We start from the raw sequence: 13,936 nt of genomic DNA on the forward strand, positions 1-13,936 counted from the left end.
GTTGAAACGATGCTTGATGTACCCAAGCACCAGTCCACCCACATATCAAATTATCAAAGTAACGAACGCGAATCATATGAGCGTGATGAAAACTAGCTTGACGATAATTCCCATGTGTCCTCGGGAGCGCTTTTCTCCTTATAAGAATTTGTCTAGGCTTGTCCTTTGCTACAAAAAGGATTGGTCCACCTTGCTGCACTTTATTTACTTTCATTGCTTGCTACCCATTACAAATTATCTTATCACGAAACTATGTGTCATTTCCTTCTGCTCCTCGTTGGGTTTGACACTCTTACTTATCGAAAGGACTACGATAGATCCCCTCTACTTGTGGGTCAGCAGAGCCAAAGAATATTTGAAGGTATTAGTAGCTAAGTTGTCAATTCAACCACACCTCGAGATTAATTATCTGCAGCAAAATGATCAGTAGCAAAGTAGTTTGACAGTAGTGACAGGACCAACGGTAACGGTAACAATGATAGCAGTAATATTGTAGCAGTATCGATAGCAGTAGTAACATTAGTAACTTAGCAAGAACAATATATGATAAATTCGTAGGCATTGGATCGGTGACTTGTTGGATGATATTCATCATGTCACAGTTATAACCTAGGGCGATACAGCACTAGCTCCAGTTCGTCGATATAATGTAGGCACGTATTCCGTAAATAGTCATACGTGAAAAGAACTTGCATGCCATCTTTTGTCCTACCCTCCCGTGGCAGCGAGGTCCATATTGGAAACTAAGGGATATTAAGGCCTCATTTTAATAGAGAACCGGAACAAAGCATTAACACATAGTAAATACATGAACGAAGCATCATCACCGAGAGTGGGCCCGATTGTTGTCACTCCAGGGTTGTCGGATCATAACCGTAGTAGGTGACTATAACTTGCAAGATCGGATCTAAAACATGGATATAATGATGAATTCATAAACGGTTCAGATTTGAGTTCATGGCACCCGGGCCCAAAGTGACAAGCATTAAGCATAGCAATGTCATAGCAACATCAATCTAAGAACATAGTGGATACTAGGGATCAAGCCCTAACAAAACTAAATCGATTACATGATGAATCTCATCCAACTCCTCACCGACCAGCGAGCCTACGAAGGAATTACTCACTCCTAGTGGGGAGCATCATGGAATTGGCGATGGAGATGGGTTGGTGATGACAAAGAACGAAGATCCCCCTCTCCGGAGCCCCAAACAGACTCCAGATCTGCCCTCCCGAGAAAGAACAGGGCTTGGCGGCGGCTCCTTCTCGTGGATCGCGATAATTCTTTATCCCTGATTTTTTTTGAAATAATGTGATTTTTAGTATCAGGGGGATCGTCAACGGGGCCACTAGGTGGGTACAACCCACCTGGGCGCGCCAGGAGAGGGGGGCGCGCCCTGGTGGATTGTGCCCACCTTGGGGCCCCTCTCTGGTGGGTCTTGGCTCCAAAAATCCTCTTTTATTCCATAAAAATTCCTCGCAAAGTTTCGTTTCATTCAGAGAACTTTTATTTCTGCACAAAAACAACACCATGGAAGTTCTGCTGAAAACAGCGTCAGTCTGGGGTTAGTTTCATTCAAATCATGCAAATTAGAGTCCAAAAGAAGAGGAAAAGTGTGAGAAATAGTAGATACATTGGAGACATACCAACTCCCCCAAGATTAAACCTTTTCTTGTCCTCAAGCAATTCAGTTGATAAACTGAAAGTGAGAAATAAAAACTTTTACGAACTCTTTTTCTCTTGTTTGCATAAATAAGCTTAAACAACACCCAGGTTTTCAGCCAACATTATAACTAACCATGTCAACAATAACATTTAAAGAATATAATGACTCATATCAATGACATAATAAGCTAGCGAGCAATAATAAAATATCTCAAACAGCAACACGTTGTCAAAACAACCATGATATAATATGACAATAGTGGTGATACGTCTCCAACGTATCTATAATTTTTTATTATTCCATGCTATTATATTACCCGTTTTGGATGTTTATGGGCTTTACTTTACACTTTTATATCATTTTTGGGACTAACCTACTAACCGGAAGCCCAGCCCGTATTGCTATTTTTTTTGCCTGTTTCAGTGTTTCGAAGAAAAGGAATATCAAATGGAGTCCAAACGGAATGAAACCTTCGGGAGCGGTCTTTTTGGAACAAACGTGATCCAGAGGACTTGGAGTGGAAGTCAAGAAATAAACGAGGCGGCCACGAGGGTGGAGCGCGCGCCTCCCCTATTGGGCGTGCCCCCTGTCTCATGGGCCCCTCGGGCATCCATCGACCTACTTCTTCCTCCTATATATACCCATGTACCTCAAAAACATCAAAAGCGACCACGAAAAACTATTTCCACCACCGTAACCTTCTGTATCCACGAGATCCCATCTTGGAGCCTTCGCCGGCGCTCCGCCAGAGGGGGAATCAACCACGGAGGGCTTCTACATCAACACCATAGCCTCTCCGATGAGTTGTGAGTAGTTTACCACAGACCTTCGGGTCCATAGTTATTAGCTAGATGGCTTCTTATCTCTCTTTGAATCTCAATACCATGTTCTCCTCAATCTTCTTGGAGATCTATTCGATGTAACTCTTTTTGCGGTGTGTTTGTTGAGATCCGATGAATTGTGGGTTTATGATCAAGTTTATCTATGAGAAATATTTGAATGTCCTCTGAATCCTTTATGTGTGATTAAGTTATCTTTGCAAGTCTCTTCAAATTATTAGTTTGGTTTGGCCTACTAGATTGATCTTTCTTGCAATGGGATAAGTGCTTAGCTTTGGGTTCAATCTTGAGGCGCCCTTTCCCAGTGACAGCAGGGGCAGCAAGGCACATATATTATTGTTGCCATCGAGGATAAAAAGATGGGGTTTCTATCATATTGCATGAGTTTATCCCTCTACATCATGTCATCTTTCTTAAGGCATTACTCTGTTCTTTATGAACTAAATACTCTAGATGCATGCTGGATAGCGGTCGATGTGTGGAGTAATAGTAGTAGATGCGAGCAGGAGTTGGTCTACTTGTCACGGACGTGATGCCTATATACATGATCATGCCTAGATAATCTTATAATTATTCGCTTTTCTATCAATTGCTCGACAGTAATTTGTTCACCCACCGTAATACTTATGCTATCTTGAGAGAAGCCACTAGTGAAACCTATGGCCCCCGGGTGTATCTTTTATCATACATGCTTTGAATCTACTTTTATTTGCTTCTTTACTTTTCCAATCTATATTATAAAATACCAAAAATATATTTATCTTATCATATTATCTCTATCAGGTCTCACTTTCGCAAGTGGCCATGAAGGGATTGACAACCCCTTTATTGTGTTGGTTGCGAGTTCCTGTTTGTTTGTGTAGGTGCGTGGGACTTTTGAGGAGCCTCCTACTAGATTGATACCTTGGTTCTGAAAAACTGAGGGAAATACTTACGCTACTATTGCTGCATCACCCTTTCCTCTTCAAGGAAAACTAACGCAAGCTCAAGGCGTAGCAAGAAGGATTTCTGGCGCCGTTGTCGAGGAGGTCTTCGCTCAAGTCAAGACATACCAAGTACCCATCACAAACTCATCTCCCTCGCATTTATATTATTTGCCATTTGCCTCTCGTTTTCCTCTCCCCGACTTCACCCTTGCCGTTTTATTCACCCTCTCTTTTCCAGTCTCCTCTCTCTTTTCCATTTGCCTTCCCGTTGGCATGGCCGAATCAAAAAGAACTAAGGGTCCTTTCCAGGGTTCTAGTACCTTGGATAGCCCCTCTATCCTCTCTAAGCTCATAAATAATGGTGCTATGGAAAGACTCACCAGGGTCACCAATGAGAGCTCAAATAATTTTGGTGAAGATGACTCCAGAATTTTTCGCTATTTGCTTTATGAGTCTTTAAAAGATGCTTGGCATAGGTTATTAAGGATTCGGGCTAGCTATGTGCCACAATATCAAATTGAAGTTCACCTAAAAAGTTTCTATGTTAGCTTACCCGCTTCTTTCAAGCAAGTTCTAGATTCTATTTTTGAAGGAGGCTTTCTTAAGGGGGATGCTCTAGATACCTATGAAAAAATGAAAGCTATATTTGGGCACCCTATGAATGATAAGGTTGAATCTACCACTCTCTTATGCTTTTATCAAAATGAAATTATCAAAGAGATGAAGGCTAGCTTAGATGCAAATTTCCGTAATGTGCTTAATATTACTTCATCCATTTATGGCAATGTGCTTTCCCTAAATAGAAGAATGAATGCCATAGAAAGGAAATTCTCTCTTTCCTTTCCAAGTGCCAAAGATGGCACTACTTAGATCTATCCTTGCTTTTATGCCGATAGTGCTAGTTGGGAGGCAACCCAATTTTATTTGTGTTTTTTTTTGCTTAGTAATAAATTTTGCATATACCTTCTGTTTAGATGTGTTTTTATGTTTTAATTAGTGTTTGTGCCAAGTAGAACCTATAGGATAACCTATAGTGATAGTTAATTTGATTCTGCTGAAAAACAGAAACTTTGCGCGCACACAAATAATTTTAGTAATTCACAGAAACGTGCTTTTGCGTTAATTATTTTTTCTGTATATCAATAGACAAATTTCCCAGTACTTACTATTTTGGTAGGATTTTTAGAGTTCCATAAGTATTCGAGAGTTACAGATTGCTACAAACTGTTCTGTTTTTGACAAATTCTGTTTTTCGTGTGTTGTTTGCTTATTTTGATGCATGTATGGCTAGTATGTAAGGGTATGAACCATAGAAAAGTTGAAATACAGTAGGTTTAACACCAATATAAATAAAGAGTGAGTTCATTACAGAACTTATGGGGTGATTTTCTTTCTTTCACTAACGGAGCTTATGAGATTTCTTGTTGAGTTTTGTGTTGTGAAGTTTTCAAGTTTTGGGTAAGGATTTGATGGACTCTGGAATGAGGAGTGGCAAGATCCTAAGCTTGGGGATGCCCAAGGCACCCCAAGATATTCAAGAATATCCAAAAGCCTAAGCTTGGGGATGCCCCGGAAGGCATGCCCTCTTTCGTCTTTGTTTATCGGTAACTTTACTTGGAGCTATATTTTAATTCGCCACATGATATGTGTTTTGCTTGGAGCGTCTTGTATGATATTAGTCTTTGATTTTTAGTTTACCACAGTCATCCTTGATGTACACACCTTTTGGGAGAAACCCACTTGATTGGAATTTATTAGAATACTATATGTGCTTCACTTCTATCTTTTGAGCTAGATAGTTTTTGCTCTAGTACTTCACTTATATCTTTTAGAGCACGGCGGTGGCTTAATTTTGAAGAAATTGTTGATCTCTCATGCTTCACCTATATTATTCTGAGAGTCTTTTAGAACATCATGGTATTTGCCATGGTTATGAATTTGGTCCTAGAATGATGAGCATCCAAGTCGAGTATAATAAAAACTATCATAGGAAGTGCATTAAACACCAGGATCAATTTGATGCTTGATAATTGTTTTGAGATATAAAGGTGGTAATGTTAGAGTCATGCTAGTGGGTAATTATGAAATTGAGAAATACATGTGTTGAAGTTGGCAAGTCCCGTAGCATGCACATATGGTAAAAGTTATGTGACAGATTTGTTGCATGAGGTGCTCTTTTAATTGTCTTCCTTATGAGTGGAGGTCGGGATCGTGCGATGGCTAACTCCTACCAACCCTTCCCCTAGGAGCATGCGTAGTAGTACTTTGCTTCGAGGGCAAGTAGAATTTTGCAATAAGTATATGAGTTCTTTATGACTAATGTGAGTCCATGGATATACGCACAGTCACCCTTCCACTTTGCTAGCCTCTATTATACCGCGCAACTTTTGCCGGTATCATGTAGCCATTATTTACCTTCCTCACACAGCCACCATACCTACCTATTATGGCATTTCCATAGATATATTGCCATGCAACTTTCTACCGTTCCATTATTATGACACGCTCCACTACAAAAAAATACACTTCCGTGATGATACGTGTTTGTCACGGTAGGTCGCATTTTTTGCCATGCATGTACATCCATGACAAATTTATGACAGAATCAAGATAGTCATACCTGTGCTGTCGTAGAAGTGTTCCATGACATTACCAAAATTATCATCACAGAAGTATCCACTTCCATGACGAGAAATCACGCGTCACAGAAGTGCTTTCGTCAAGGGTGACCGACACGTGGCATCCACCGTAACGGAACGCCGTTAAGCTATTGGGTCGGGTTTTGGATCTGATAACCCGTTAACAGCCCCGACCAATGGGGATTTTCCACGTGTAAAATCGTCATTGGCTGGAGGAAACACGTGTCGGCTCATTGTTGGGACAGATGTCATCCACTCATTGGACAGAAGGCGCCTATGATACGTAGACACGTGGCCCGGCCCAACAGAGGCCCATTCCTGTGAAAAGGCCGGCCCGTTTGACTTTGTCAAAAGGTGACGGGCCGGCCCATGGAAAGCCTATTAACGGCCTATTCGCATATAGCCCATTTACAGCCCGCTAACCCAAGGCCCGTTACACGCTACCCGAATTAGGCCCAATAGCATCATCTGGGCCATCCAATATGATTCCAGCCCGTTTTCACTTCTGGCCCATGTATGGCCCATGACGTCTTTCGGCCCATATGAGGCCCTATGTAACTCTTGGCCTATTAACGGCCCGTGGTGAGACTGGCCCGCAATGAACAATGTATCACTTTAGACCCATTAACGGCCCATGGTGAAACTGGCCCGTAATGAACAGTGTATCACTTTATACCCATTAATGGCCCGTTATTCAGTTGGGCCGTTTGTAGCCCATGTTATCTTTCGGCCTTCCCAGAGCCCATTTATTCTTGGGCTCATTTCAAGCATTCGTTTACTTCCGGCCCGTTACTGTAATTTTCTGCTTGTGGGCCAAATTCAGCCCGTGGTTACAGTCGGCCCGTTTGTGGTTCGTTAATACATTGGGATGTTTTCATAGCGTCATCAAATACAGCCTATTAACGATGGCCCGTTATGGTCGGCCCATGAACGGACGATTCCAACTCTAGCCCATTTACGACCATAATGCGGCCTGTTATTGGCCCATGTTTGGCCAATCGATCATACGACCCGTATAAGGCCCATTGATGATAGGCCCCGTAGAAGGCCCATTGTTTCTCCGCACCGTAGAAGGCCCAATGTTTCTATGGCCCATAGAAGGCCTACTGTTTCTACGACCCATAGAAGGCTCACTGTTTCTACGGCGCGTAGGAGGCCCAGTGTCACTACAGTAAATATTAGCCCATGGTTATTGTGGCCTAGTTTCAAAAAATAGGTTATTGCAGCCACTAGCAAACCGCAGAAAAAGAACTGCACTGACTACAAGCAAACAAATAAACAAGACAACAAGGAAATAAATAAGCAAGCAACTTATGCTAGGCTATCACGGCTATTACACATATTACATCCACCGGGCATCAAAGTTCACCACCAGTGCAAATATAGGGAACACAACAGCATATAAACGCCGCAGCAAAACAAGTCCAGAACTGAAACCACTTCAGAAGAGTTCAAGAAATAATATCCTGGGTACCCATAATGCTGGCAAGATGCTTAGTAAGCTTATTAACTTTCTCTTGTTTAGCGCTTAAATCCTCCAGCGCTTGCTGTTCCACAAGAAAGTACGCATATGAATTCTGCAGGGACTTCCTGAGTCCTTCGGCTTCTTGCCGCATCACAAATGACTGATGCCTTTCAGCTTGTAGCTGAGACTGAAGAAGCCGAAGTGATTCAGGAAGCGAGTTCGAAGAGCTTGTGCCAGCGGTACTGGCCAGTAACTCGAACACTACATCAACGCAGGACTGTGGGGTTTTCTCACTGTCTACAAGATCGTTTTTATCACCTTTCTTGGAGACCAACAGGGTTGTCTCACTATCTTGAACCTTATCTGCATTACTTTCTCTACCATTGCATAGTGGGGTGCTCTTCTCCAATATTTTGTTTGCATACTACAAGAGAAACAAGCAGACACATCACAGGTTTAGCTTGTAGTATACCAAACTCATTTTGGTAAACCGGTTCAGTAGTAAGGTGGACAGGATAACAACATGAAACAAACATATATCTATGTACTATGGTCACTGTATTGTCCATATCATTCTATTTTATGTTCCCTAATCAAGATAGAGACAAAGTTCAACTCATATATTTTTAAGACACATCAGCATAGACAGAATATAAGTGTGAGAAACTACACATCATTGGCAGCACTTGTAATGTGCATCACATGAGAACATAACTATTTATACAACTTAAACTGAAATCAACATAGAGCAAGAAGTTAGAACAGCAATCCAGTTAAAGACATACCTGTCGCGCCATTGGAGTTTCAATTGGATCCTTCAAATTCGAAAGTAGTTGGTATGAGTAAATACAGTGATGCAACATCAAAGGAGTATGGACCATAGCTACAGAATCTAACCTAAGAACAGTTGCTCTTCTACTTTAGACGTGGAGTTTGGGTTAGCTGTGGTGGTCTTCGTGCTTTGGGCACTACAGTAGCTTTACAAACTGCTCGTGTGGGGGTACTCTGTGGTGGTAATGGTGCTTTGTCAACTATAAGTGGGTTACTATCCGCTGGGGTTGCGGTTAGATGGGTTGTAGCTGGTTCTCTGCCCAACGGTGTAAGTGTGCAATCTGGAAGAGTCTCGATTATGTGCGGTGGGGCTAGTTTCTGGGCCAGTACAACCATGGTTCTATCTGCATCGACGGGTAGCACTGTCTTTTGTGAAGAACGGGTTTTTGCTCCCTTAGATACTGCCATCACCCCCTCCAATTCAAATGGCTGATAAACAAGAAAAGAAATTGAACGTACAGACATTGTATGATAGACAGATGTGGTAATTCACATATATGTTGTCTAACCAAACAGGACAGCATGACACAATTTCACATATATGATGCCTAACTAAACATGATAACATGACATAGTTTCAGATATATGATGGATAACTTAACAGGATATAATGGCATAATTCAACATATAATGAGTACCTAAATAGGATGACATGACAAAACTATATGATGTCTTTCTAAAATAGGTTGGGATGAAATAATTCACATACATGTTGTCTAAGTATACAGGATGGCATGATATAATTGACATAATTGATTCATATACTAAGCAGCTGGCACTCCCATGTATGATCTCTAAACTAAGCAGATAGAATTCAATATTGTGCATATGATGTCTAAACTAAGCAATGCAAGACACCATATGCCTCATATGAGAAATATAAACATTGCAACTTACAGCATACACCTCAGGTGGGATATAGGACTGGTCATCTGTCTCTAAATCCTCCTCTGAGGAGCTCCCTATAACCATCGAGATATATGCTTCAACAGGTACCATTGCCTGCTCTGAAGACCTTTTTTTCACTCCAGATTTTTCCATAACAGGCTCAAATGGCTGATACACATGAAGAGTAGTTCAATATACACAGATTGTCGACAAATGGAATACGTAATGAAAAAAAGATGGCATGAGATAATTCACATATATGATGCCTGGCTCCATGGTGGTGCATAATTCACATATATGATAACTAGCTAAAAAACATGGCATTGCATAATTCACATATCTGATATAGAAAGCAAACAGGAGGCATTCACACAAAGAATGTCTAATCTAAGCAGATGGCATGGCAATGCAAGACACCATATGCATGATATGAGCAATATAACCTAGCCAAGTTAGATCATGCACCTCGGGGGGGATACGACTGGTCATCTCTCTCTGAACCCTCCTTTGAGGAGCTATCTGTAACCAGTAAGAAATCTGCATCGACAGGTAGCACTGACTTCTCAGAAGACCTTGTTTTCACTCCAGATTTTCCCATGACCGACTAAAATGGCTGATGCACAGGAAGAGTAGATGATGAATGTATAAACATTGCTGACAAATGGAACACATTATGGAAAAAAATATGGCACGATACAATTCACATATACGATGACTGGCTAAACAGGATGGCATTGCATGATTCACGTATATGATGCCTGGCTAAAGAGGATGGCATTGCATAATTCCCATATACACCCCCCGTTCCTAAATATTTGTCTTTTTAGAGATTTCAAATGGACTACCACATACGATGTATATAGACATATTTTAGAGTGTAGATTCACTCATTTTGTTCCGTATGTAGTCACTTGTTGAAATCTCTAAAAAGACAAATATTTAGGAATGGTGGGAGTATGATATAGAAACCAAACAGGTGGCATTCACACAAAGCAAATCTAAACTAAGCTGATGACATATAAGATGTATAATGTAAGCAATGCAAGGCACCATATGCATGATATGACCAACATTAGCATGCCGGGTTAGAGAAAACACCTCAGGTGGTAAACAGGCATGGTCGGCTCCTTCTGAATCTCCATCTGAACAGTTATCTTCCTCTGGAATACAATCTAGAAATGCAGGAGAGGGGGGGGGGCACTTCGCCCACCATGGAGCAGCGTCTGCATGACATTATATTCGCGCGCAACAGTCTTCTCTTTTTCTCTACATGTTCAGTAGGATTGTGTACAATATCTGACATGCATACTAAAAAAATAGTTAGGTTTTGTAAGACCTAAGGGGTGCATGCAAAAATCAAGACTGATGGTAGCAAACAAGTGGATGGATCTAAAACTAATGATAGCAGGTAGATTATAGCTTCAGTTTAAAAAGATAGACCATGGATCATCTATTGTTTGTTGCCCACCCAACATGAACCACATAGAAGACCCCAGATGAACTAGATAGTAGACAGATACTATTCGTTGCTAGCTCGATATGAGACCCATGGGCAATTCAAAACTCAAGATTGAATGATAAAGTAGCAGGTAATAATAACCGATGTATAACGTAAGCAAACACGAAAGACTGCGACCTCTCTTCCGGAACTGTCTAGTCCTCATTTTCATCTACTCATTTGATGATGGTGATGCAGTTGGCGTTGCTGCCGGCAACGGGGAAGATGATCTGAGGCGGCGAAAGAAAGTCTGCACGGGGGATCTCTGCTGTAGTGAACGCTTCTGTCGATGGTGCACCTCATGTGGGGTGGATGATGGCACGACAGGAGCAGGACATAACACACAGAGTTTTCTTTGACGCCAATCTGAAAATGAAGTAAATCTGTAAGGCTCCTTAGAATTGGAGGATTCTATAAACGCAGGGACAGGAAAAACACAGGAATAGGATAGGAATGCACGTGCCAAACAAAGCATTTGGAAACATAGGATTTCAGTCAACCTGGGTGTTTGGCTCACATGAATTGGAAGAACAGAGGAATGGAGAAACAAAGTGATGCGACGAGTGTACAACCTCTTTGGCATAGCCTTGTGGACCTCAACATCATTGGGTTGGACGTGGAGGATGGTGATGATGCTGGTGTGACTGTCGGAGGCGGGGAAGAAGATCCGAGGCCTCTAGAAACGGCGCCAAGGGCACTGCTCTGCTGTGATGAACGGTTCCGTCGTTGGAGCAGCTCCGCTAGGTGTACGGCGACGAGGCTGAAGCATGACAAGACAGACAACATTAATCTAAAGTGGGACCCTAATATCATCTGCAATAGATGATGTAAAATACATCACCAAAAAGTGCTAGATGTAAAACGCATCAGCCGTGCCACAGCCGCTCCGACAGATGCTGTAAGTACTGTTCACTCTAAACTTAACTGAAGAAAATGAACTTCACAGTCGAAACTGAATTTTACTGTCGAAACTGATTGAACTAGTAACAGCTCATTGCAATAGATGTGTAGGGCGTTCGAGCACTAGTAGCAGAGAAGCAGTGATCTAAATCAGCAGACGCTCGAGCAGGGAACGCACTAGCAGAGAGCAAGTCGTGCAGTAGCACCGCGAGCGAGTGCTAAAGCAGTAACTCCTGTAGCTGCCGGAGGTCGTGCAGGAGCAGTAGCAGCGCAAGCGGGAGCAAGAGCAGAGCAGTAGCACGAACGAAAGCAGGAGCAGTGCAGCAGCGCGACCGGCAGCAAGAACAAAGCCGCATCACGACCGAGAGCCGGAGCAGCTGTAGCTAGTGCCGTTGTGGAAGTCGCCGCCGAGGAAGCAACGACATGGGGGAGAGACGTCGTGGATGATGTGGCCGGTGACGGCGCCGACGATGGAGACGCCATGTCTGCTCGGTATCAAGGACCGGCAGCCCCGTGAGATCGAATAAAAGATAAAATGCAACGGTTAGTGCAGAACCTCCTTGGTGGCGCCGAGTTGGGCTCGGCTTCATCGGAGGAATTGGTGAGGGTGAGCTCCTTGGAGGTGGAGGACGGGGCGGCTGATCTGGCGGGATGACGAGATCGACAATGGATCCTCATCCGGTGCGGTGGATGAGGGACGGAGAGCTGTTGCGGTGGACGACGTAGTCGGGGAAGAGTCTCCGGCTGGGCGGCGGCCGGGAGGCCGACGGAGGAGCATGGGGTTTCGTGGGTTTTGGCGGCCTCGGTGTATGAATGGGGGGAGGGTGGGGCGAAGGTGAAGGGGGGAGCCAAGCTTAGGGACGCGCTTGTCTGAAATGTATGGTAAGTTACCAGCGTAACCCCACCGGTTTTGACACCGTGACGTGGAGCTTCATTTCCGGCTGAGGGGTAGAAGGGGGATTTCGCTTGTCTGGGCTGCGGGAGCGATTTCGGATGAGGAGGGAGTTCTCGCGCGCGTCCAGATTTCGGGATAACAAGGCGCGGTGCGGGTTGAAGAAGCGGGAGTTTCAAAGCAGGTGAGACAAAAGATACTCGAGCTTGAAAATTTCGGGATAACAAGGTGCGGATTCCTTGTTCGGCAGAACAAACTTAACAAGTAAAAAAATATCATACAAGACAAAAGAGATTCATGTCCCCTTTTACTATGTTGCTATAGATGCCATTGAAAAAACTACAAGAAAAATGTAAAAAAAATCGGGAGAACATGATTACCCTGCACAGTACCAAATCGATTCGCACTTCCCTCAACAACAACAAAAAACAAATCAATTCCCACCAAAGAAAGAGTAATGTCCCTTTTTATATGATTAGATATGCCATGATCTTGAATTTCAATTTTTGAATCCACCTTATGTTGAATTCGAATATATCATTAGGTGACCTTGCGGTTTATAATTGATGTAGTCATACATTTTGATCTTCCATCATATATGAACATTTTACTCCACCATGTGAACATATATATTGTCATCTACCATATGGACTAAATTTGAATCAATTTTCCTTATTTGAATATGATTGTAGTCAAGTTATACAATAATTTAAATATTGTCTTGATAACAAAAAGACATGCATATAGCAGTAATCATATTTCACTATGAACTACATGTACCATACACTCTCCAATTCAAATATCTGTATCCATTTTATGTTGAATTCAAATCATAGTACATTATTGGTCTAGGTAGCGAGATGTTCGGGATAATCTAAACCCTGTTTTCATATGTATATTTTTTGGCTGAATTGGGACAAGTTTTGGTATAAGCCTCTTGCAAAACCGGAGATTCTCTCAACAAGCCTCGTGGTTCTGAGAGGGAACGTGTCACCTTTGTGTGTGAAATGATATACGCTGCCTCCCCCTGATTTTATTTACAGAGGCAACATATAGCTATATGAGTGCCCTGTTAAATTTTGGAATTATTTCGGGTTCATTTGGCCTTTTTATACATTAATTGAGTTTCTGGACTTTTAATGTGCATAATCTAAATATGAATTGCATGTACATGCTCCAGTGCATCAAAGTGGGTTGAAAAATCACATGTGTGTCCTTGGTTGAATTTCTATGTCCCATGGAAGAAATGAGAATGAAATTCAAACATCTGGGCGTCATGACTCTGCCGAGAACATCGAGAAACTTAGATTTTAAATTCATGTAATGAAACTTGGCATGGTGTCATGTCATGGCACTAACATGTTGTGGTAAAAAATTGGGCCGATTTGGAA

The sequence above is a fragment of the Triticum aestivum genome, chromosome 4B, assembly GCF_018294505.1.
Source record: "Triticum aestivum cultivar Chinese Spring chromosome 4B, IWGSC CS RefSeq v2.1, whole genome shotgun sequence".
Classification (NCBI taxonomy): Eukaryota; Viridiplantae; Streptophyta; class Magnoliopsida; order Poales; family Poaceae; genus Triticum; species Triticum aestivum.